The 27,323-nt window shown below is 41.6% G+C and overlaps 1 protein-coding gene across 13 annotated transcripts in view; it reads left to right on the top strand.

Annotated features, from left to right (window-relative positions):
* Positions 1-27,323, top strand: part of LOC145544390 (uncharacterized) — a 475,872-nt gene that overhangs the window by 151,624 nt on the left and 296,925 nt on the right. The window lies entirely within an intron of this gene.

The following is a 27,323-nucleotide window of genomic DNA, read 5'->3' as shown; positions in this document are numbered from 1 at the left end:
GAGCCAGTCCTATAGGCTAAACAGGAGACACAGGGGTGAATTAGATTTGCTTCCACTCTACGATTGCTCATAGTCTATGCGTAAACCACCAAGTCTCAAACCATAAGGTAAGTGCTTTAATAGAGATTTGAACAAAGTGCTGTGAGACTGCAGAGCAAATAGTGATTGTTTCCCAGGAAGAGTCAGGAGACTTAAGGCAGTGACGGTATTTGAGTTGGGCCTTGAAGTATAAGTAGGAGTAAGTACAAGTAGGTGAGGAAAAATATAGAGGGAACTTTAATGGAAACAACCTGTGCTAAAGCATGGAGGCATGAAATTTGGTGAGGCACGTGAAGTAGGTGTGGTCTGATTGGGAAGGACCATAAATGCCTCCTTATGGAGTAGGTTTAAAGGTAGAAATATTACATCTGTGAACATTAATACATGGATACAAATATGTCAAATAGAATATGTTTGTGTGTTTGTTCCTGTAGTTGAGTTTCAAACTTTATGTAACGATTACTGTATGGCATCTTTAGGGAATTTTCCGTAGTGAATTTTGCAATGTGTGGGTTTTTTATTTTACATCATGATTTTAGATTCTAAACTCATGCATCTTCATTGTATTGAGTGGATGCTATATGATTTTGTGCCAGAGGTTGCCTAGTACATTCTCAAAGAGCTCTAACAAACTCTGCGTGCCAGCTAGCAGAATAAAACTCAGAAGCAAAATGAAACTCAACTCAAGTTGGCCTGAACAGGGAAGGGGATGAATTGCTGCACATTACTGAAAAGGCTAGTGTGTGGTCAAGCTCATTCAGGGCTCTAACTCTCCTTCTCTCAGATTTTCTCAGCTTTCTCTTTTGTGTGCGGGTTGAACTTCACTCTCAGTTCATTGTCAGGATAACGCCTCTCTTAACTGCAGGAGAGCAGATAGCCATGACCAGAGCTGTTTGCTTCCTAATTTGTATCTCTGGATAGAGGGAATATCTTCTCCCAGAAGTACCAAATAAGAATCCTGCTCTTCTCCCTGATTGGACCATCCCTGAGCCTGAACTGTCTGGTTTAGAGAGATGGGATCACTGTGATGGGTTAAAATGATCCTGGAGCTGGGGTCTGGGCAGTCCTCATTGGAAGACTCATGTCTCAAGCCTCATTGGGGGCATAAAATAGATATTATGGAGATAATCACAGAGTCCACCATTATCACATAAAAAACCCCAGAGCAACAGAAACCCCAAATCTGGAATTGTTTGTGTAATTAGGGAAAACATTATGTCAGGAAGGCAGGTTAAAATTTTGATCAACAGTTGTGTTCGTGGGATGGTGTCAAGGGAACATGTTCACTAAGCACTTCTGTGTGAATTGAACAGGGGTTGGGCTGAAGATAGCTTTTAAACTAGTTATGAGGAAAAAGTTTCCCAGAAATTAAAGAAACAATCTCATTTATCATCACATCAAAAATAGTAAAATACTTAGGAATAAACCTACCTATGGAGGCAGAGGACTTGTACTCTAAAAACTATAAGACATTGATGAAAGAAATTGAAGGCAACATAAACAGATGGAAAGATATATCATGTTCTTGGATTGGAAGAATCAATATTGTTAAAATGACCATATTACCCAAGAGAGCCAGAGGAATCACCCTTCCTGACTTCATACTATACACAAAGCTACGATAATCAAAACAGTATTGTACTGATACACAAAAACAGACATATAGGTGAGCGTAACAGGATAGAAAGCCTAGAAATAAACCATGCACTTATGGCCAACTAATCTATGGCAAAGGAGGTAAAACTATGCAGTGGAGGAAAGACAGTTTCTTCAACAAGTGGTGCTGGCAAAACTGGACAACTCCATGTAAAAGGATAAAATTAGAACACCGTATATAATAAACTCAAACACCAAATGCAATAATAAACACAATATACAATAATAAACTCAAAACAGATTAAAGATCTACTATAAGACTGGATACTATGGAAATCCTAGAGGAAAACATAGGCAGAACATTCTTTGACATAAATCACAGAAGCATTTTTTTGGATCCATCTCCTAAAGTAATGGAAATAAAAACAAAAATCAACAAATGGGACTTAAACTTAAAAGCTTTTGCACAGCAAAGGAAATCATAAACAAAATGAAAAGACAACCTACAGACTGGGAGAAAATAATTGCAAACAGTGTGACTGACAAGGAATTAATTTCCCAAATATACAAGAGGTTCATGCAGCTTAATATAAAAAAAATCCTAACAACCCAGTTAAAAATGGGAAGAAGTCCTATTTCCAAGGAAGACATACAGATGGCCAACAGGCATATGAAAAGATGCTCAGTATTGCTAATTATTAGAAATGTGAATCAAAACTACAGTGAGGTATCACCTCATATTTGTCAGGATGGCCATCAATCAAAAGTCTACAAATAATGCTGGAGATGATGTGGAGAAAAAAGAAGACTCTTATACTGTTGGTGAGAATGTAAATTGGTGCAGCTGTTATGGAGACTAGTATGGTGATTCTGTAAAAACTAAAAATGGAGATACCATATGATCCTGCAATCCCATTCCTGGGCATATGTCTGGAGAAAACTTTAATTCAAAAGTGTAGATGCACCCCAATGTTTATAACAGTACTGTTTATAACAGCCAAGACTTGGAAATAATCTAAGTGTCCATCTACCCATGAATGAGTAAAGAAGATGTGATCCATATGTACAATGGAATAGTACTTAGCCATAAAAATAATGAAATAATGCAATTTATAGCAGCATGGATAGACCTAGAGATTACCATAGTAAGTGAAGAAAATCAGAGAAAGACAAATACATAATATCATTTGTGGAATCTAAAAACTGATATAAATGAAATTATTTATAAGAGAGAAGTAGAATCACAGGCATAGAAAACAATTATGGTTACTGAGGGGGATAGCAAGGGCAGGGAAGGAGAGAGAGAAATTAGGAATTAGGGATTAACATGTATACACTATTATATATAAAACAGGTAAACAACAGGGACCTATTGTATAGCACAGAGAACTATACTCAGTATCTTTTAATAACCTATAATCAAAAAAGCAAGAGAGTTCCAGAAAAAAATCTATTTCTGCTTTATTGATTATGCCAAAGCCTTTGACTGTGTGCATCACCACAAACTGTGGGAAATTCTTCAAGAGATGGAAATACCAGACCACCTGACCTGCCTGCTGAGAAATCTGTATGCAGGTCAGGAAGCAACAGTTATAACTGGACATGGAACAACAGACTGGTTCCAAATAGGGAAAGGAGTAAGTCAGGGTTGTATATTGTCACCCTGCTTATTTAACTTATATGCAGAGTACATCATGAAAAACGCTGGGCTGGATGAAGCACAAGCTGGAATCAAGATTGCTGGGAGAAATATCAATAACCTCAGATATGCAGATGATACCACCCTTATGGCAGAAGGCGAAGAAGAACTAAAGAGCCTCTTGATGAAAGTGAAAGAGGAGAGTGAAAAAGTTGGCTTAAAGCTCAACATTCAGAAAACTAAGATCATGGCATCTGGTCCCATCACTTCATGGCAAAAAGATGGGGAAACAGTGGAAACAGTGAGAGACTTTATTTTTGGGGGGCTCTCAAATCACTGCAGATGGTGATTGCAGCCATGAAATTAAAAGATGCTTACTCCTTGGAAGAAAAGCTGTGACCAACTTGAACAGCATATTAGAAAGCAGAGACAATACTTCGCCAACAAAGGTCTGTCTAGTCAAAGCTATGGTTTTTCCAGTAGCCATGTATGGATGTGAGATTTGTACTATAAAGAAAGCTGAGCACTGAAGAATTGATGCTTTTGAACTGTGGTGTTGGAGAAGACTATTGAGAGTCCCTTGGACTACAAGGAGATCCAACCAGTCAATCCTAAAGGAAATCAGTTCTATTGGAAGGATTGATATTGAAGCTGAAACTCCAATCCTTTGGCCACCTGATGCGAAGAACTGACTCATTTGAAAAGACCCTGATACTGGGAAAGATTGAGAGTAGGAGGAGAAGGGAATGACAGGATGAGATGGTTGGATGGCATCACCGACTCAATGGACATGAGTTTGGGCAAGCTCCGGGAGTTGGTGATGGACAGGGAGGCCTGGCATGCTGCAGTCCACGGCGTCGCAAAGAGTTGGACACGAGTGAGCGACTGAACTGAACTGAACTGAATGGAAAAGAATCTGAAAAAACCCATATATATCAATAATATAACTGAGTCACTTTGCTGTACTCTTGAAACTAATCAAGCATTGTAAATTAAATATAAGTGAAAGTCGCTCAGTTGTGTCTGACTCTGCAACCCCATGGAATGGTCCATGGAATTCTCCAGGCCAGAATACTGGAGTGGGTAGCCTTTCCCTTCTCCAGGGGATCTTCCCAACCCAGGGATTGAACCCAGATCTCCAACATTGCAGGATTCTTTACCAGCTGAGCCACAAGGGAAGCCTGTAAATTAAGTGTACTTCAATAAAAAAGTTTCCTGAACAGATTAATAAATAACATTGTAGAAAAGATTGAGTTTGTGGGAGCGAATTCTTTGCAAATGGCCTAGAAAAATGCATTTATGTATAAGTGACATGTGTTGTGCACACACCATTATTAACTGTGCATCAAGATGTGGTATTGTAGTTCTACTTGATACATGGTTAATGGAGTCCCAAGTGCTGTATTAGCCAAAAAATATTAATTGTACTTCTCTTCACATTCTGTTAAGCAGCCTTTTGATCCATTCAGAGGTCCTGTCGTCAGTGACTGATCAGTAAACTTTCTATGTAAAACTTGGGTACAACCCACTCCCTACTCACCAGATGCTGAGGAATGACCTGTAGTGATTCTGTAGACATCCAGACTTTGGTTCAGGTTCCTGCTCTGCCACCGGCCAGCACTGTGACCCAGGGCGGTTCATTTGGCTCTGCTGAAGTTCATCATCCTCATTTGGAAGTGATGGTAACGATCAGCTGCAACGGCGGTGGTTGTAAAGATGAAATGTGGTGGTGTTTGTAGAGTTCCTGGCACAAAGAGGTGCTCAATGAATGTTAGCTAATGTTAATATTGAAAGCTCATTTTATGAGCCATCCTCAGGTCAGATTCCTTCCCTTGATTGTTCCAAGCACAATTTACCTGTTGTGCATTCTGCTAGAAGCCATGAAATTAACAAAGAGCTCACTCCTAGTTTTGCAGCTCTGTAGCTGGATTTTGGGTCAAAAGATAGGTGTTGTAAATAAAATGGTGTTTGGGTAGAGTGGTGGTGGAGTTCCCATCTATGAATTCAGGTGTCCTAGATTCTCTCTCTAGCAGTGGAGAATGAACATGCTCAAGATTGTAGCAAAGAGATGCATGCTTTGTCTCCTCTTTCCCAAATGCTGTTTGTGCTCCCTTTGGAAAGCAAAGGAAATCTGAGACCTTTTGAGCTGTTTTTAAGTCCAGTGCCCAGATGCTGAGACCTTGGGTTTCCCAGCCTGATGGTAAAGGTAGAGTTCCCCTATTTGAGCCCTACCCCTCCAGGTCAAAGCCTGCCTAAAACCAAAAGTGGTGGGTGGTCTTACTGTTCTCCCAGTGTTTTAGAAACTACCCTGCCTAGGCACCTGGAGGGAGGCAGAAACACTGTTAAACTTTCTTCTTTCTGGGATGTGTGTGCCTCAGCTGTTGCCAGAAACTTTATGTTGTTTTAATGCATTTTTGTGTGTGTGTGAGAATCCATTTTCCAGCCCTGCTGATGGAAGGCACTCATCTCCCCTTTTTATGACTGAAAGCCAGCTGAAGATTCAAAGTTCATTCTGGAAAGCACAGTGGTGGTTTCTCCTCCTCTTGTCCTCCTGCACTTGGGCATCAGCCCTTTAATCTTTCGCTGGAGGAAAAAAAACTAATATACTGTAACTAGGATGTTTTTCAAAATGAGGAACACTTCAAAACAAGTTTAAATATAAATGAAATCAGTTTCCAAATGTCTTGCTTTTAAAAAAACGCAGATGTTTTATATTTATTATATCATTTTTGTTTTATCACCTTGCAAAATTTTACAGCATGGAATTTTATTTAATGCAGTGGCATTTGAACAGCAATATTAGACAGCTGTATTTGTTTCGTATTTAGGGCCTCTTTTTCTCTCTTTGGCAGGATATTAAAACTGAAACTAATGTAACCTGGTGTTTTGGGAAATGTGGATGAGGCATTTCGCTTATTGGTAATTGAAAACAACAACCCTCTCTTCTCCAAATGCACCCCTCAAAAAATAAACTTTATTACTTAGATAAGTGATTATACATCTTGAAAGTGCCAGGAAGTTCAAATGAAGCCACTTTAAGGAAGACTTGGCTCCTCAAGTGCAGGGCCCATGTCTCTTGACTTTTGCTGTGTGGTGTCAGGCGAGGTCTAATAAATCGTACTGTTGATGTGTTGCTTTTGCTGATTTCAGATTTTTAAGAACGTGTGGTAGAGATAAAGATTGCAGTTCAGCTAAGGAACAGACTTATTTTTAGGGAATGCATAAGCCAGATACCATTTCCCCACTCTCTTGTACCTCTCGGTTCCTCCTCCACGTCCTTTTAGTTTGCTTTTCTAAGATATTCCACTGGTGTCTTTAATGAGGTTATCGGCTGAATGTTCATAGCTGAAAAAAAAGCCAGCTTTCTTTCTTTCTTTTTTGTTAAATTTTCCTTCTACAGGCACAGACAGGTTTCTAGTTTTCTCCTAACCAAACCACAGACTCTCTGCTGATTCTCACACCCTCCGGGTCACAACGAAATCCCCTATTAATTAAACTGAAATTATATCTGAAATAAATCACTTGTTGAAAGAAACCCACTGTGGCATTTTTCTAAAGATATTGGCAGCCATTAATGAAACATTTGGTGACTGGTGACAGTTTGGATAACTCTTAAAGTGCCAGAAGATGTTGATATGTCAGTAATTTCTGTGGACCCTAGGTAGGTAGACGTCAGAAGATCTAGCAGTGCTGAGTAATAATTTTTGGTTTTGCTAAAGATCTTTTTTTTTTTGTGGGGGATGTGGAGAGTGTACTGGTGAAAGATATTCCTTGAAGGGAAATTTGTGGTGGTCAGAGGCTGGCAAACAGTGGCCCACTAAGTCTAGTCTGAAGCATGTTTTTATAAATAAAGTTTTATTGGAACACAGCCACACCCACTATGTATGTTTTGTCTATGGCCCCTTTTATGCTACACTGGCAAAAGTGAGTGGTTTCCACAGAGACTGTTATATATCTAAATACTAAATAATATAAATACTAAAATATTTACTAGCTGACTCTTTACATATTATTTACTGTCCCTTGATATAAGTAATTATTTTACAGGAGTTTGATTAGATGGCAATCATTTTGTATTAGAAAACCAGGCCTATTCACAGTGGAATGATGAGATTCTATATAATCACATGTACCTCACTGCTTCTGAGTATAATAATGTCATGTGCCTCACTGCTCCTGTTCTTCAACTCACTGCAGACATTACAAAATTACAACTCAACCAATCAATTACATTCTCCCACTTAATCTAGATTTGGTCTCAGGAACTTTCTTAGAACAGTTTCTAGGCAGCCACTGCCCATGGACCACAGGTATCATGGCAGATAAAGCCATCTCCCCACCCCTGTGGTACAGTCTTTCTGCTGCCTGAGGCATCTCCATCCAACATTATAACCTTAGTTACTCATAGTTTAGGCACTGTTTCTAAGCCTGGTGGGAGGTTGTATGATGTTATAGAGTTATCCTGAGGGTTCATGAATCTACAAGGGCACCAAGCATTGCAAAGATACAAAGGAATGTCATTTCCATGTGTTCCTTAAGGGCTTCCCTGATAGCTCAGTTGGTAAAGAATCCACCTGCAATGCAAGAGACCCCGGTTTGGTTCCTGGGTTGGAAAGATCCACTGGAGAAGGGATAGGCTACCCACTCCAGTATTCTTGGGCTTCCCTAGTGGCTCAGCTGGTAAAGAATTCACCTGCAATGCGGAAGACCTGGATTCGATCCCAGGTTTGGGAAGATCCCCTGGAGAAGGGAAAAGCTACCCACTCCAGTATTCTGGCCTGGAGAATTCCGTGGACTGGATAATCCATGGGGTCAGAAAGAGTCGGACACGACTGAGTGACTTTAACTTTCACTTTTCATGTGTTCCTTCATTCAAAAATATCTCTTGACACTCTGCCTACTTTGGCCAGACTCTGTCCTAGGCACTGGGGCTTCAGTGGGGGAATAAAGCATGCTCACTAAGTCTTTGCTCTTCAAGAAGAAAGCAACCTTGTCCAGGGGACAACAATAGAAATAAAAATAGAATATAATGGCAGGTAGTGCTGACAGCCACAAAAAACATCTCAGCAGGGTGAAGGGATAAAGTGTACAAGAATGTTATTTTAAGTAGGAAGGTCAAGGAAGACTTTGCTAGGGAAATCATGTTTGAGTGGGGGGTTGGGGGGAGGTGGCATTTCCAGCAGAGATAACAGAGACCAAAAATGGGCAAGTGCTGGGTGTTTTCAGGTGCGGGGGGAAAGCAAGGAAGATGGAAGCATTTTGACTGTCATGGCTATGGGGTACAGCATGGCAGCTGAAACTCCTTTCCCATGTCTTGCTCCTCTGATCCCTCAGCAACCCTCTGGAGAAGGCATGGCCACCCTGCCTGTCTCATAGAGGGTATGCTGTGCAAGCCTTTCTGAGCAGCAGTAGTGCATCACATGTCACACAGCTGAGACTAGAGCCTAAGGAGGTCCCAGCTTTCAGATTATGGGTTTTTTTTTTTTTAAGTTGATTTCTATTTCTTATTGAGAAGTCTGTCTTAGGGCAGCACATGATAAGATGCTTCACTCCCCCTTGAATGTGCGCTGGCCTTAGTGTCTTGCTTCAGAAGAATAGACTAGAGAAAGGGGAAAGGAATCAGTCTGTGGTGGAGGAGCCAGCCCTGCTCACATTAACCAGGCGATCAGGACGAACGTGTCCAGGTACATGTGGATGTATAATTATCACATGCCTCCTGGTAGAATGTGATGAGAAGGTACTTCACCTCCGTGTTATTGTTCCCCCAAACCTAGGACCTCAGTTGAACTATGAGAAACCCTGACAAACCTAAATTGAGGGACGTTCCACAAACTACCTGACCATCCTCAGAAGTGTCAGGGTCATGAAAAACCTGCAAAGACTGAGAAACTGACATAGATGAGAGGAGACTCAGTTGATGAAATGCAGTGAGTTATTTGGAATTTGATCTTGGAACAGAAAAAAGACATTAATAAAGAACTAGTAAAATCTAAATAAAGTTTGACTTTTAGTTAATGGTGTAAGAAAAATATCTCTAGAGGATCTGCCTGACCCAGAGATCAAGCCTGTGTCTCCCACTTTGTGGCCAGATTCTTTACCGTCTAAACCACCAAGGAAGCCCATAAAAAACCAAAAGAAAGCAAAAACACATAATCATATATTATTTAATAAATTTTGTTTCTTTTGCTCAATAGTTTATATATATATATATAAAGCTCCACCAGCTGTGGGTGCTTTGGAGTTGACTCTAGAACCACAGTATCCTTGTAGTGTCCTTGGCCAGTGGCTGCAGACTCACATCTATCTCTGTCACTGTGGTTTGGTCCCTGGGAGAGTGGCCGTTATGAGTGAACGAGATGCCCAGCCACCTTGAAGGCACTTTCCAAACCCTTGATGGATGGGTTTTAACGTCTACAGTGTGACATGCTGTAGGACTTCTCTTCTCCCCCAGCAGCCTTCTGCTTCCAGAAAAGTCTGAAAGAGCAGGTAAAAAGGATTTAATTAATGCCTGGGGCCTGTGGGAGTTAAATATTCTTAAGACTTTTCAGCACAAACGGTTGACAGAAGCAGCCCTTAATTACTCCATCCAGCTGACTGGTCTGCAGTGGCTCAGACAGTGGGCCCTTATTTCTGGGGGCCTGGTGGAGATGTGAGGGGCCAGGAGTCACTGGGTGGGAAGGGGCTGCCCAAGTGTGGGTTCCAGTGACCAGGTTTTGGAAGCAGACCTTCTCCACCATACTGTACCATGAAATCCAGTGCTTGTCATCAATCTGTGGAAACCTCAGGTGGCAGTGTAAAGCAGGCTTCTGGGGGTGGGGGTCTTGGAGTGGGGAGTTGTTATCTTTTAAAACCACCATAATCTCGTGTGTGGTTCTGCTGAATAAATGGCTTACTTTTCAAAAAAAAACTGGAAGCAGTTAGCTGATAGAGAGGTGGTCTGTCAAAGGGAAAGTCAAGGGCAGGGGGACCATCCCCAATCATTTGTTCTCCCATCCATCTCCATTTCCTGAAAGAAAGGACCTAAGGGGTCCTTGGAGCTGGACCACCTCCCCAGGTGGCCTACAGTTTCTGCCCGTGCACCTCTGCAGTCCCAGTTCTCAGCTTTCTCAGGAGCCACTCTGGGGAATAGTAGTTGTGCCCTCCCCAGAAGCTCCCTGGAGCCAGGCAGTGTCATGAAGATGTGAGGTCCTGTTGGTTTACCTTATTGTCTCCATTCCATGGGGGTGGGCAGTTCCAGAGAACAGTGATGGAGAGGCTGTGAGCATGTATTAACTGAGCATCTGGCTTGGGGCATCAACAGTGAGGTGGTCTCAGGTCAGTCTGCCCAGGGCTTTAGTACAGTTTGCCCTTCTTTGGCTTTCCTGACATAGAACAGCAGGCTATTTATTCTCTGTTCATTCATTCATTCAAGGAGGGGTAGTGAGGCTTTGGACCTAGAGACTTGAGATCCATTTCTGGCCTTTCTATTGCCTTGTTAGGTGACTTTGGAGAAGTTACTTAACGTCTTTGAGCTTTAACTGTAAAAATAAGGATGAGAAAATCTATTTTCTAGAATTTCTGTGAAATATTCGGTGGTGTAAAGAAGGGTTTCTTGGCACTATTGACTTTTTGGGTTGAGTACAACTTTGTTGTAGGGGTCATCCTGTGCATTGTAGCATGCTTAGCCATCATCCCTGGCTCCTACTAGCTGATTGCCAGTAGCTCCCCTGTTCTCACTCGTGACAGTCAAAAACGTTTCCACATATGGCCAAATGTCCCTGAAATGGGGACGAGGACAAATTTTCCTTTAATGAGAGTCGCTGGCCTAAAAAACGGAGTGCAGATTGCATGGTTTGTGGCACTGAGAGGCTGGCTGACAGTAGCTCTTACTTTCTCCTAGATGCCATAGACCTTGGCAAGGAGTTATAAAGCAGAATTCCTGCCTTCCAGATGCTTCAGAGGCAAAGTGGAAAGAAAGGACAAAGTCAGATAAAAAGATACTTAACAGTGCAGATTGTGGTTGGGTTGTTGGTCCCTTGAAATCATGGCACTGATTTCCAAGAGGGAGGAGTGAAAGTTAAGAAAGGTCCCAGTGGTGGGAGAGACTCTTTGCATTCTGCTGTAGTGATGACCTGGCTCTTCATGAACTCTGGACAATGCTGATCTCCTGAGTCTTAAGCACAATCTTAGCTACTCATTCAAGAGCAGGCATAAACCCGATAACTTCTAACTAGATAATTTACAATCATGAAGAAAAGACTACTTTTCATCAGATCAAAACACTTCCTGATAAAGGAGTGAAATAGTCAAAAATAGTATTCAGTCTTGGGGCTTGCAAAGTTTTGTGGGTTCTTTGCCTATAAATTTGACAGTGAAGTTACTGTTCTTAACTCTATCCTCTTTTCTTTATATAACTGGTAGGGAGGAAAATAGTTGCCTGTAGTGATTCTGATATTTCCATAAATACCAAAGTAGACTTGAAGAATGAGGCAAGGGAAAAAAACGTGTAGAACTGTGGACTTCAGAATTGCATGGCCTTGGTGATCTTCCTTAACTCCCTGGTTTTAATAACAAGAAAACCAAGGCCCCAAGAGGTGTAGTAACTTGCCTAAGGTCACTCAGCCCACTAGGGTCAGAGACAGCCTAGGGACTCCTGACTAAGTCAGTCAATCTCTCATGCCTTAAATCTTCCTTTTCTGATCTGCTTCTGTTATTTCAAGGGATAGTTTGCATTTATTTTGATTTTGCCTTTTAAAAAAATTCACTGAAGCAAAAACTCCATGAAACCCTAAATAATTACACAAAGTGGGGAGTTTGATGTTTCTAATTGGGAGGAAATTGAACCCTCCCATCCTTTCTGGCTCCCTTTGAGAACAGGAGGGTTGTGCCAACCTGTACTCCTTGGGATGAACTGATCCCCTTTCAGGTTTCCAGCAACCACCACAGTCTAAGTTAATCCCTTCCTGCCGGAAGAAAAACACAAGATGAAATGAATGATGAGTTTAGATGCTGCTTATTGTTCTTAATTTCTTTTTTAAATTGTGGTTTCTCTATCATTTCATCCTAGGTCTTGGAGGTCTTTCTGCGGCGGAAGTGTCTTAAATATTAAAAATGAATAAATAGAGGATTGTCTTTTGAGCATCTGACAGGTTTATTTTGGTTTTAGGAGTCTAAGTAGTTGAAAGTTTCAGTTTTCCTAGATCCTGCAAATGCAAATGTCGAACAGCTGCCAAAGTCATCAAGATAGCTAAGGATTTAACTGGTTAGGTTTGTCACATTAATTCAGAGTTAGCCCAAATCTAAAGTTTGTACATTCTGACAGGTTCGTCTTCACTCCTTGAGATCTGGGTGGTAATCATTTCCTCTCCTGGGGCCTTAATATGCTCTCTCTGGGCAGTTTCTGCTTAGACTGCCCTTGCTAAACAGGGGAAGACAGTCCTTTCTCTAGTGTCCATAAGTGACCTTTGCCCTTGTGGAACATACATGTCCTGACCCCAGACAGAGGAGTGTGCAAGTCCCAGTTGTATCTTATGGGAACATTTGGCTGCAGGCATTATATTCTGTATGTTGTAAATGGATCATTCTGCCAGCTGGAGAAGCCACCAGGCACATTCCTTCAGCCAAGGCTGTGGTTGCTTCTTCGTGGGTCATAAGTGCTCCAAACTATCACATCTCAAAGTGGAACTCCAAGATTCCCATTGCTCTCTGGGAGGCTGAGATATGAGGGCTTTGCCGCTTTCCAAGATGCAGACCTTTTAGCTGGCAACATCATGTTCTAAATAGTATGCATGGGCCTGATGACTCCATATCATTGGATTTCAGTTCTAGTTTCACACTGGAGTCATACAAAGAGCTTTAAAGAATACCACTGAAGCTTCTGATCTAATTGGTCTGGGGTGGGGGAATTCAGAGCAGGTGATCTCCATATATAACCAGGTTTGAAAACCACTGTTTGAAATCTTTGAACCAACTTTCAGTACAAGCTATGCTTGCCTCTTTTTGGTGGTGATGATTATAATGATGCCAGTGATGGTGTTGGTCAGAGATAACTGTACTGAAAGGCTAATTGTATTGAAACTTACCATGTGCCCGATTGTATTATGAGCACTTTTACATGCATCACCTGAGGTTACCTTTGCATCAACACTGTGAAGCAGATGCTATTGTTGCTCTTATTTGGACATATGAAAATTGAGGCACAGAGGAGTCAAATCAATCCCCTAAGCATCCCCCACACCCCACAGCTAGTATGCAGCAGGCCCCAGGAAGATCTCATGCTGTTTGGGTGTGGACATTGCCAGACATGGAGAGTGGGAATATCAGAATGTGGGTCACAGCCCGTGACAAAGGTCTAGAGCTCAATGGGGCCTCTCCCATGTCCAAGAGAGTAGTACTGTCAGATGGAAACACCTGCAGTGACTTATGTCCTTAAATGAGATGCCCTTAGGAGGAAACACTAAGGAGGGATTGAAGGCAAGGACAATAATGCAGAGGTCTTCTCCTGACACTGCATTGATGGGAGAACATGTAAATCCAGACAGTTCCCTTTAACTCCTTCTTGGCTCTCCTCTAAGTCTGCTTAGAGGCTGCTTCTGAGGGTATCAGGCTGAGCCTTGCAAACCAGTTGTCTTTGGGGATCTCTATACATTTCAAGCTGTTTCACAAGCTACTGGACTGTCCAGAATGCCAAACATTTTTCTTACGGAAATGTGCTCTGTGTGGTTTTGATTAATGTCCTTCTTCTCCTGCTGTCTTCCTGGACAGCTTTCGTTTCCTGATGCTTCCTGTATCTTTTTTTTCCTTGGTCCAGATCCACCTCCTCTTGTCCACCTAGCACTCTTCTCTGAGCAGCCACATCTTCCTGCTCTGCTCCATGACTCTCCTAGTCCTCCTGGCTCTCATCATCCAATTCTTCCTCTGAGTCCATTTTCCGTGTAATGTTCATGTGAAATACAATGCTACTTGCCATTACTTCCCTCCAAACCTTAGCAGTACCAGAAGGAACAAAGATGCATGATAGTCAATTCTTCAACATCGTCATGCTGATTGTCATCTGATATTTTATTCCATGGTGGTTTTTCATATATTACTTTATTCAGTCATTAATTTATTAGGAGTCTGAACTTGGGAGGGAAGAACATGTCTCCTGCTACTGCCTCAGGAACTGTGCCCTTGCCAGCTCAACAGTAATTATTAGTAGTGTGAAGTCAAGTTTCTTTAAGTTGGGATCTTTAAATTCATGCTACAGAAATTGCTTGTTAAAGTTTGAAAAATGAGCAGTCTTTTATTGTAACCCACCCTTCATCTTGTGCCCTGTGGATTTTTCCAAGCCATTCTCTCCTATCAATTTCATTTATCAAACTGTTCGGTGCTCATAAGGCAGATGATTGGGGAAAGCACAGACCAGATTAATGAAGTCAGCTGTTTGGCACTGATTCCTCTGCAAGGAGACTTCAGGCAGAAGTTCAGCTCTAGGCACACTTGGGTCTTGAGGTCAGATGGGGATCTCCTTTATCTGTGCCCATTCCATTGCCCTCTGCCCTTCCTCCAGGGCTCTTTGACCTCACCCAGTTGCCTAATTTGTGTATGAAAAAGAGCAATGGTTGTACCAGCACCCTCAGTTTAAAGTTAAGCCTGCCTGGCTTGGAGAGAGGACAAGTCCGGTGGGCCGTGGGGACCCAGCAGGAGAGTCGGGGGATCTCCCCTGGCTAAAGGTATTTCTCAGGAGGTCAGGAGCTAGGATCTTGGCGAGAGAGGAACGCAGGAAAGGGTGAAAGGAAACAGGCAGAAGAAAGGAGGCTTTCACAAAGGAAAGTTGCTGATTTTGTCAGTGATCAATCACGCTTAACAAAGATGCTTGTGACACAGGGCCTTTTTCCTCCCAGAACATCGCCAGCCTGCCTTCCAAAGCCAGAAGACGCTGATATTAATTTAAATGAATGTCCCTGTTCATGTTGGCAGCTTTTCCCAACATGGATGGAGTTGATGGACTGATGGTTGTGATCCCCCCCTCCAAATTTCCTTGATGTGGTCTCGGGCGGTAGGAACCACCTTCACAAGAGGCCACACATTTTCCTAGATGTGTCCCCAAAAATGTCAACCTCAACTATAAAGCTGAAAAAGACATTTCACATACATAAAATATGTAATTAAAATGATGAATTATTGTAAGATAGAATATTAGCCTTGTGACATTTTAATCTGAACGCAAGAGAGGGAGAAAGAGAGCTCAATCTGAAGCGCTCAATTAAATTTAGAATTTCCCCCCTCCATTGTTGTGAATAAATAGAAAGGATTCTGTAGCAGTCGGTGGAATTATTAATTGCAACTAGTGTAGAAGGTGCATGCACCATATCATGAAATGGAATATCATTGTTAGTGACTATATTTCTTGGTAATTAAGGCCCAGACTAATGATGCAAGTTTTCTCCAGCATGATTTTCATCTGATTATGAGGCTGCTTCATTAAGAGCACTCAGCCTAACGAGCTGTAGCTGTAATAAAGTAATTTTCTGTCTTGTGCTCTGATTGATAAAGAGTTTCTATAGCTAAAAGGAATTGAAAATATAATTATAATTAGAAATGGTTGAATAAAGTTATTACAGGATTGCTGAAGGGTAGTGCAATTGACACCATAATGTTTTTTTGGAAGTGAGCATCTTAAAATTAGACTTTATAAAGCAACAAAACTCCTTTGCTAATAACTGGGCCGAATGTTGCTGCTTCCATAAAATGAACATTTAGATTAAAGGAAAATGAGACTTTCCCACATTGTTCTCGACAAGCAAAACATATGCAAGAAGAATGCTGTCGCCTTTTCTTCCCAGCATTCTTCTCTTGTGAAGTAAAGCTTATGAACATACTTTTTTACTCCATTTATAATAATTTTCCTTCTGCCATATGTTGGAAAAAGATCTTTTTGATTAAACTGATGTCTTTTTAAGCATACAGTATAATTTTGGAGTTTCCCCTTGCCAGTGTACAAAGAGTTATGCTGTCTTTTTTATATATTTATGAAGCAGCGGGTTTCATACAATTTTTCAAACTGTGTAGAAGGGTTTTTTCCCTCCTGTCTTTGTCATGCATTGGTTGATATCACAATATAACTGGGGTGGATACAAGATTCCACCCCCCTCCCATGGGAAATGCTAATCAACTTTTTATCCTGGAAACCTTATTTCTTTTTATGATGTTCACATTTATAAACCATGAAAACCCCGTTAGAGTGGTCCTTGGTGTGTATGTCACTGGATATGTCTGCAATATTGACATATAAATCTATGGCAGTGGTTTTATTTAGAATTAGCTGATATACTTTGTGCTCCACATTAGTTTCACATATTTAATTTAGTCTCTTTTGTCCCATTTTAGCTCCCTGCACTGCATGAAAAACATGCATATACTTTAAAGCTATATGGTTATGTAAATCTATTTTATGCAAACTTACCTAGATAGTATTGGGTCTGGACTGAACTTGGGAGTGGATCTTCCTAGACCCACACTTTCGACTATTTCAGATCTACCATTTTACACTGATACTGACAGTTGGAAAGACTTAGAATTTTTGAGAATCATTTCTAACATATTATAAGGTAATAAAAACATGTTATTGGAATACCATTAGTAACATTAGAGAGGGAAAAAAGGAGCAGAATTTTATTGGTTGTTCATTGAAAATGTTAGCTGTGATTAGTTACATAATCCTACATTAACCTGTAAATTAAAATTCCTTGGTGCAATTTGATGGCTGATTTAATTTTGTCTTTCTTTGTTTGCCGCAGGCTAATTCCATTATGAATTCTTTATACAGCCTTTTCCCTCAATGATTAGCAGCTTCTACTCAAGTTCTGATTACTATTGTACACTTAGCACTACATAAAGCCGGGGATTAATATTCCCCTGAAGAATTGTTGCTATGGATCTGCTCTATTCCTTCTAAGAGATGTTTCTGCAGCTTCAATTGTCCATAAATTATGATCTCTAGTGAATTATCAGTGGGAGTGAGCTGAGCTTAACAAGCTGAAGAGTGCACTCTAGTTCGGAGAAAGAAAAGGCAAGGGAGAAAGAGAAAGAGATTCTCAATTATTAATTGTGAGGTTGGATCATTCAGAAGAAGTGATATTTTCCCCGTCTCTATCCTTGTAGACATGTACAAATCAGAATGAGGTTGTGGGTTAAAACAGAAGCTTTAAAAATCTTTCAATATTTAGTGATTGTAACACACCAGAGGGCCTAAATTACCTGTAAACAGGGAAAGGAAATGCTGGCTGTGCCACTCAGTAACGAAGCAGAGGTATAGGGATTGTTTTATTTTTAGAAGTGGCATTGTCTTAATTCATGGACTGTGGTTTCCCTTCTATCAGTTTAGGAATATGTATTTGGGTACTATTGTTTTAAAATGTCACTGGGAATAACAGAAGAGTTGAATGGAATAGACCTAAGGATTTTTCAAAATGAGCAAGGCTTTTCTCAAGAAGTTGGTCTTTCCAGGAAAAGTTGATGTACAGCTTGGGAAGGGTTCCTTAGTTTTATTTTGCTAGGACTCAAGATCAGGGATGGATAATATTGGGAGTTGTTTTTCCTTGGAATTAGCATAACAGGAGACTGTGTTCAGGGTTAATTTGGAGTGTTAGTCTAAATAATCCCAGGTACCCATTCCTTCCACTATAAAACAGTCTGCTGGATGGATTCTGGCTCTTCTGAAGGACACCGTGGTCCTGTGATATGTGGCAAAAGTGCTTACTAGCTCAGATGCTGAGAGTGAGTTTAACTGGAGAAACCCGTTGGAATCAGGCTGAGACCACCAGGCTTGATGAATTGCTAGCTTTTACCAACACATGTTACAGTCCAAGGAAATGCACATCTGAATAATGCATCATGTAAGATGATTCTCTCTTCTTTCTTTCCTCTTAATTTCCTTCTTCCTTTTTACTTCCCTTCTCTACTTTATTCTTCAACCTTTCTTTTTTGGATTTTTCTTTTTCTTTTCTCATTTCTCCTGCAGCCACTTATCCCCAAAGGGCTAAAATATGCTGGCATTTTAAAGTTGAAGCAGAATGGTGAATTTTATTGCTACTTGGAAGGCAGCTAAGGGCAGAGTCCTGCGGGAAGTGAGATAAAATAATGGAGGTAGAGCAATGTATTTAACAGAACAGACACAGTGAAAAGAATCTTTTCCAAGAGTTATCACTTCATGGTTTTCAAATTGCAAAGCAACAAATTATATACCAAGTCCAGGTAATTCTGTTATTGAGGAAGTGGTTCTTGCCTGTGAATTGTTCTTAAGTTGAAGTCTCAAATTGGATGGAGCAGTTCCTGGAAGTGGAAGTAGTGTCTGTATATCAGAACCTAGTCTCTGTAACGTGTTTTTGGGCAGTCAGTCTGAGGCCATATGCACACATGCATGTACATACATGCAGAAGTCCTGCAACTCTCATTTGGGGTTCATTGCAGGACATGAGCTTAGGGAGGTGACAGTATTGGAGTATTATTTATTCTCCAAACTTCAACACTTCTGAAAATGAAAAGGCTATTATTAATAATAGAGCCATTATTCATGACAGATGTAAGGGAGATGGTCCTGGCACCAAGGATGTGTGGTCACCTTAGTCTTGGGTGAAGACTGCAGTCAAGTCCCGAAGGTAAAGTCTCCTCCCTGAGCCCCTATTCGCAGGCTTGCCCTTTCTTTTCACCACCTGCTTTTGAGCTTTCTTTTCACATTGAGGAATTTGGCTTCTCAGTCTTGTTAAGAGTCAGAAACTGTCTCCTACCCTGTGTTTTCTCAGACCCCTTTGCACTGGGGCACAGATGTGACCCTGATTTGCCCACCAGACACAGTCACAAGGGACTTGGCTTGGAGGCTAGTGAAATGAAGGAGCAGGGTCTCTGTAGAGCTCCTCATGTTTTGTTTTTTATTTTATTTTTTAAAATTTTCTTGGCTGTGACACATGGCGTGTGGGATCTTAGTTTCCCAACTGAGGATCCCACCTGTGTCCCCTGTAGCGGAAGTGTGAGAATTAACCACTGGACCACCAGGGAGGTCCCAGAGCTGCCTATGATTTCCAGGTGCAGCAAAGATGATGGTTGTGCCGTGGGACCTGGAGCCCCGGGCCAGTCTGGGAGGAGGACTGCTGGGCAATCGTGGCTACATTCCAGACTTTTGGCCTCCCAGTCTCCTTCTCTTGTCCCCTGGAGATTCTGAGAAAGTGAATAGCTCATCATCAAGGAGTTGCTGTAAGAATTAAATGTGACATGAGGGACAGTTAGAGCACACTGGTCACAACTCACTGTCTTTGGGGAGTTTGGTCTTGGATTTCCAGATGCAGGGCCTGGGCAGCAAGCCCTGAGGGTCAGTGGAGGAAGCTGCCAGGGGAAGTCTTAGCTTCTCTGTAACCTGGAAATCCAACGTCTGCCACCATGGACATGCTCACCGTCCTGGGCTTTGGGGGCGGGAATGGGGAGCCAGGGGTTATCTGGACCATGGTCCTTAGAAGGTGTGTGCTCTCTGGGAGCATTTAGTGCTGTTTCTAAACAACGTAGCCAGTGGCATTTGGACAGAAAAGTTCTATTTCATGGATAATGATCTCCAAGCATGTGGATCATGTGGCCACTCAAACCCTTCTCTCCACCCATTTCCACACACCCTGCAGAACAGTATGATCCCCGATAAGATCCAGAATTATGTAGTCTTCCAGTCACATTTAGTACGCATCTTTCACCATCTGATGACATTTTTAGTAATGTTTTGTGTCCTAGTGATGTTTCAGTGCCCCTTACCAATTGGTCCCTGCACAACTTCCCTCTGACCCCGTCCTGCTGTCTAACCCAGCTCTGCTTGGGATGGACTTGAGGTCAGAAACTGAAAAAAGTTTTTTGAAGACATATTTTACCTATGTGATTTGGCTAAAGACCCATCTTGAATCCAAATGTGAAGGAAGAAGAAAACACCTGATACTTCCTTTATTTTGGCATAGAATTCCGTTCAGTAGCATTTTGACTTCCTGAAGGTGAGTGATACCTCCTACTAGAACTTTGTGCACCAGAGACTGGAGTTCAGTCCCCAGGCAGGAATCTGGCCCAGTGGGGCCCCCAGGCCCCACCTCAAGCGATGCACTGGCTACAGGGGGATTTTATGTCACATGACTCTGGGGGCCCTGGTTTATAGGATGTTTACGTGCAATTGGGCTTCCCTTGTGGCTCAGCTGGGAAAGAATCTGCCTGCAATGTGGGAGACCTGGGTTCGATCCCTGGGTTGGGAAGATCCCCTGGAGAAGGGAAAGGCTACCCACTCCAGTATTCTGGCCTGGAGAATTCCATGGACTGTATAGTCCATGGAGAGTCGGACACGACTGAGCCACTTTCACTACCTGTAGTCAGGCATAGGTTCCCCCAAGGCATGTGGGGAATAATATGAATAGAATGAGAGAATATTAGAGGTGAAAATAAGTGGTTTAGCTTCTTTTCCTACATAAAGAAAGGAAGGCAAGGGTTTTGAAATGACTTTTACCACATCATCATTTGAATTCTAGCAACTTACATATCCTATGTGTCAGGTCTTGTTCTAACCTTAACCATTCTGAACATTAGCTCATTTGAGCCTCATGACAGTTCTGTTAGGTATGTGTCATCATCATCACTATTTACAGATGAGAAGACAGAGGCATGAAGAAGTTAAAAAATTGACCTTTATGAATCATGTAAATGGCAGATGGCAGAGCCAGAGTTAGAAGTCCAGACATTCAGCTTGAGGGTCTGGGTGCCCCTCAGCCATTGTGCTCTGTACCTCTGGAGTGCAGCAGCATTGAACCTGAGTTTGTTTGCTGTTGGGTGTAGTGGACTCTCCCCACCGCTGTCTCTCTCTTTCTTTCCTTCTCCATCACTTACCTGTCTGTCTGCAGTTGAGGCTCCTCTCCACTGAGGCTGCTCCTCTGTGATTGCTGTCCCAGCCTCATTCCGATCCTCAGTCTGACATTTTCATGCCCACTGCCTCCTGGTTTTTACTGCCGCCTTTCTTGCCAAATACAAATAATGACTGTTCTTTTGCTGTTGCTTGTTTCTGGTGCAGTGGGACAATGAGGGGAGCGCAGAGCAATGTCTCTCAGAGCACGGCTGTGGTGAGCCTTGAAAAGAGGGAACCCTGGTAACACACCCAGCGGTAGAGACAATTTCCTTGCTCCATTGACGCCTCTCCCAGGGAGGAGATTCTCAGTAGAGGAGCCAACTCTGGACTCGGAGGAAGCAGTGGCAGTCTCAATGGTGTGTGTGGCGTGTGTGTGTTAACAATCGCGGAGCGATGAGGGTGCTGTGGTCTCAAGCTCCCTGATTCTCTGAACAGCATAGGCAATGACACTGCAGGCCAAAGTTCCCCATTTTCCTGCTCTCATACCTGCCACTGTGAGGGAACGAATGAAAACCTCCAGTGAAAGGACCTCACGCTCTACGCCCCTCTTGTTTTTTATTTCCTCTCCATTCTGGCCACAGCTCACGTTGACTTTTGAGCCAAAGAAGCTGAATAATTTTCCTTTGCCTTTGCTGAAAGACTTGCTGTCAAATTCCCTGCAAGTGGATTCCACTGATTTGCATGAGAGGGAATATAATCTGATGAAGATGTCAGTGTGCACAATTGTTGTATCTGTAGGCTTTCTGTTTCTTATTTGGAAAGCATCTGATTTAAATATGACGAACCATTTAGAGTAACTTATAGGGGTTTATGTGATGCCGAGTGGTCACATCTTTAACGATCTCTTGGTTTGTATCATTAGGGAAAAAAAATGATGCAAAGGAACTTATTTAAAAAATAGAAATAGACTTACAGACATAGAAAACAAACTTATAGTTACAAGGAGAAAGGGGGAGGGATAAATTAGAGATTTGGTTTTGACAGATATACACTATAGTATATAAAATAGGTGAACAGTAAGGTCCTACTGTATATATAGAACAGGAAACTACATTCAATATCTAATAATAACATATACTAGAAAAGAATATGAAAAATAATATATATATGTACTGTATATATATGTGTGTATGCACATATATATATAGTGAGAGAAAGTGTTAGTTAGTTAGTCCCTCAGTCATGTCTGACTGTTTGCAACCCCATGGACTGTAGCCTGCCAGGCTCCTCTGTCCATGGCATTCTTTAAGCAAGAATACTAGGGTGGGTTGTCATTTCCTTCTCTGATATATATCTAGAGAGAATATATATATATATACACACACATATATATGTATGTATATATATACATATATATATGGACTTCCCTGGTGGCTCAGATGATAAAGTGTCTGTCTACAGTGCGGGAGACCCAGGTTCAATCCCTGAGTCGGGAAGATCTCCTGGAGAAGGAAATGGAAACCTACTCCAGTGTTCTTGCCTGGAAAATCCCATGGACGGCAGAGCCTGGTAGGCTACAGTCCATAGGGTCACAAAGAGTCAGACACGACTGAGTGACTTCACTTTAGCTCTTTCACTTTATATATATATGTGTGTGTGTGTGTGTGTGTGTGTGTGTGTGTATACACATAGACACATACACATATGTGTGTGTTTATGTATAACTGAATCACTTTGTACGTGAAACACTGTGAATCAACCATACTTCAATTAAAAAAAGAGCTTGGTTAATTACAACTTTTCTTCTTTTTATGTCGGTTCATCTTATCATGCTTATGGTGATAAGAACTTTTGTCCATTTATATTAAAAATACTATGAAATATAAGATACAAAAAGTAAAAAATGGACCCTGCCTTCTAAGAGCTTACACCAAGACACATTTTAAAATGCATTTTGATGTCATTGGAAATTTGGAATGAATTCCATATAAATAAGGTTCTAACACATTGCAACTATGTAACATTTTATCATTTATAAAATAGTATTATAATCCTAGGCAAGACAATGAAAGGCTCTTTAACTCCTTATGCAATTGAAACAATGCAGTTGAAAATTTTAAGCACGCGTTTTCAACCAGAACCCCCACCCTTGGGATCCTGAGTGTCTCCCTTGCCCACTTGGCTCTGACATGGGGTTACAGGGTGTCAGGAATGACCCTGAGTTGTGAGGAATACTAGTGGTTCTCACTTGTGTACACCCCTCACTTTTGCATGGTCTTTGATACTCCACACTATCTTTTATGGGCAGATTTAAGCTTTATTATGGTAGCTGATAGGATATTTCAAAGTTTTGATGTTGCCTGCCAGCTTCTAATGGTTTGTGCAGTGATTCAGTCTTTAGTTGTGCAATATATTTATATATGAAGTTATTTAAATCTTTTATCTACTTTTCCCTGATGATTGAAAAAAAATCCAAAACAAGAGAATGATAATGTTGATACGGTGATTAAAAGTATAGGTTCCATCAAATGAATGTACATGAAAAAGATTGAATCATGTTAGGTATGTTGTGTGTATTTTGGGATATGTTCTAGCCTTGAGGTGTGTATATGTTTTGGCATCTGGGTTATGTATGTGTTCTAGCATTGGGGTATATATGTGTTCTAGCTTTGGCATATGTATGTGTTCTTCTGTTGGGGTATGTGTGTGTTCTAGCATTGGGATATGTATGTGTTCTAGTGTTGGGTTATATATGTGTTTTTTGGGTATGTTCTAGTGTTTTTCAGCCTATTAAGTCAGGCAAATGAGTAAGAAAAGAGAAAATGATAGGATGCACAATATGATAGAAATAGATTATTAAAGACTATGTATAAAAACAATTCTGTAAGATTATTTTCTTTTTTATTAACATATAGTTGATGTACAATATTATGTAAGTTATGTGCGTGCATGCTGCATGCTAAGTCACTTCAGTCTTGTTTGACTCTTTGTGACCCTATGGACTATAGCCTGCTAGGTTTCTTTGTCTATGAGATTCTCCAGGCAAGAATACTGGAGTGGGTTGCCATTTCCTCCTCCAGGGGATCTTCCCGACCCAGGGATTGAACCTGTGTCTCAACTGAACCTTGAACCTTGATTGAACCTTACGTTTCCTGCATTGGCAGGCAGGTTCTTTACCACTAGCGCCACCTGTAAGTTACAAATATACAATATGTGCGTGCTGTGTCCAACTGTTTGTGACCCCACAGACTGTAGCCTGTTAAGCTCCTCTGTCTATGGGATTTCCCAGGCGAGAATATTGGAGTGGCTTGCCATTTCTTCCTCTAGGGAATCTTCCCGACCCAGGGATTGAACCCACATTTCCTGTGGCTCCTGCATTGCAGGCAGATTCTCTTTTTGTTGTTGTTTTCCAAGGTTTATTGAAAATATATCTCATTGTGTTTTTTTTAATTAATTAATTTATTTTAATTGGAGGCCAATTACTTTACAGCATTATGGTGGTTTTTGCTATACATCGACTTGAATCAGCCATGGGTGTACATGTGTCCCACCATCCTGAATCCCCCTCCCACCTCCCTCCCCACCCCATCCCTCTGGGTTGGCCCAGAGCACCAGCTTTGAGTGCCCTGCTTCATTCATGGAACTTGCACTGATCATCTATTTTACATATAGTGATATATATGTCTCAATGCTATTCTCTCATATTGTCCCACCCTCACCTTCTCCCACATAGTCCAAAAGTCTGTTCTTTACATCTGTGTCTCTTTTGCTGTCTTGCATATAGGATTGTCGTTACCATTTTTCTAAATTCCGTATATGTGCATTAATATACTGTATTGGTGTTTCTCTTTCTGGCTTACTTCACTCTGTATAGTAGGCTCTAGTTTCATCCACCTCATTAGAACTGACTCAAATGTGTTCTTTTTTATAGCTGAGTAGTATCCCATTGTGTATATGTACCACAATTTCCTTATCCATTCATTTGCCTGGATCTCGGTTGCTTCCATGTCCTAGCTACTGTAAACAGTGCTGCGATGAACATTGGGGTACGTGTGTCTCTCTCAATTCTGGTTTCCTTGGTGCGTAGGTATGCCCAGCAGTGGGATTGCTGGGTCATATGGCAGTTCTATTCCCAGTATTTTAAGGAATCTCCACACTGTTCTCCATAGTGGCTGTACTCGTTTACATTTGCACCAACAGTGTAAGAGGGTTCCCTTTTCTCCACATCCTCTCCAGCATTTTTTGTTTGTAGACTTTTTGATGGGAGCCATTCTGACTGGCGTGAGATGGTACTCATTGTGGTTTTGATGTGCATTTCTCTGATAATGAGTGATGTTGAGCATCTTTTCATGTGTTTGTTAGCCATCTGTATGTCTTCTTTGGAGAAATATCTGTTTAGTTCTTTGGCCCATTTTTTGATTGGGTCGTTTTTTACCACTGAGCTACCAGGGAAGCCCTGTGTTCCATTTATAGTTATAAATACTAGCTATATTCCCTATATTGTGCAATATATCCTTGTGGCTTATTTTATATCTAACAGTTTGTCCCTCTTAATCTCCTACCCTTATCTTGCCCCTTTCTCTCCTTCCCTCTCCCCACTGGTAACCACTAATTTGTTCTCTTTATTGGTGAGTCTACTTCTTTTTAGTTAGATTCACTAGTTTGTTGTATGTTTTAGATTCCACATATAAGTAATATCATACAGTATTTGTCTTTGTCTGTCATGTAAGATTATTTTTAGCTCTTTTAGAACAGAACCTCTATGTAAGTTTATGGTTTAGCTCACATATCTTTGACTTTCAGTCATATTTCAGTGTTAGTATAGATGGAAGTGGAGAAGGCAATGGCAACCCACCCCAGTACTCTTGCCTGGAAAATCCCATGGGCGGAGGAGCCTGGTAGGCTGCAGTCCAGGGGGTCGCTGGGAGTCGGACACGACTTTACTTTCACTTTTCACTTTCATGCATTGGAGCAGGAAATGGCAACCCACTCCAGTGTTCTTGCCTGGAGAATCTCAGAGATGGGGGAGCCTTGTGGGCTGCCATCTATGGGGTCGCACAGAGTCGGACACGACTGAAGCGACTTAGCAGCAGCAGCAGCAGCAGCATAGATGGAAGTAGGAGATGCAGAGACTGCATGGAGTGGAAGGGACTTAATGCTTTTACTGAAAGGGGTGGATGGTGGCAGTGATGGCTGGAGACTTGGCTCCAGAGAACTAGCTGAGCAAGATGAGGGGAGAAGAAGGAGCATAAGTCAGCAGCAGTGATGTAGAGTGGACAGTCCTAGAAGGCATGAGAGCTAGACAGGAAGGGGGAGGTGAGCCTCCCACTGAGGGGGACGCATCTATGAGCAGGAACCATCAGGAAGTCACACAGAAAGCTATAAATCCCAAGAGCAGGGGGAGGACAGAGCACTCTGCTTGCTCAGGAAGAGATGAACTCACATTTGGTGGTGAATCAGGGAAGGGTTCAGGATGTATATGACATTTGAGCTTAGCCTAGAAGAATGCAATAGATTTTCTTTCCAGCTAGAATTTTGGGGAAATGATACGATGAGAGCCTGGGCTCCTTGGTGAGAAGATCCAGAAGCCAAAAGTTGACATCATCAGAGCAGGGTCTTCTGGGGTTCAGTAGACAGTGATGAACAGAATGAGGATAGTTTGGTATAAATAGGAGGTGTAGACTTGAATATACTGTTCAGTAGGTGTGTTGGGAGAGAGGCTGGAGATGGAAATTGCAGAGCCAGGGCTCTATTGCCATCTTACATGGAGATATTAGAGGTGTGAAAAGGGTTGGACTAAGAGAGGTTATCATGGGAAATGAAGATCCAATGAAAGGACGGTGGATAAATTGGCATGGTTCAGGCTGGTCCCAGGTGGAGCTTTCCCTCCTTATTGCCTCCAAGCCATTACAAATATGACAGTGCTTCATCTTCGCCACTGTTGTCCTCATGCCTGCTGAGGTCAATACCTAAGGGTGCATGGTTTCTTTAAGAACTGGAATTGAGCTTGTTCAATATTTCAGGAGCAATTCAAATGGATTGTTTTGAACCCGGAAACATTTATTTATGATGAGAAATGTGAAGGTTAGCCATTACTCCTCTCAAACAGAGGGGATAGGTTTTGAGTTTTGTTGAAAACTGACTAAATTTTCTCCTTTTTCACTTAATGTTAGACTAGTTAGTTAGAAGGTGATTGTTGGCACAGTGGATTCAAATATAACTGTCTTTCAT

This window comes from Giraffa tippelskirchi, chromosome 4 (assembly GCF_054371585.1).
Source record: "Giraffa tippelskirchi isolate mGirTip1 chromosome 4, T2T-mGirTip1v1.2.pri, whole genome shotgun sequence".
In the NCBI taxonomy this organism is placed as follows: domain Eukaryota; kingdom Metazoa; phylum Chordata; class Mammalia; order Artiodactyla; family Giraffidae; genus Giraffa; species Giraffa tippelskirchi.
Note: the sequence above shows the minus strand (reverse complement) of the source record. Positions and strands in the feature narration are given on the sequence as shown.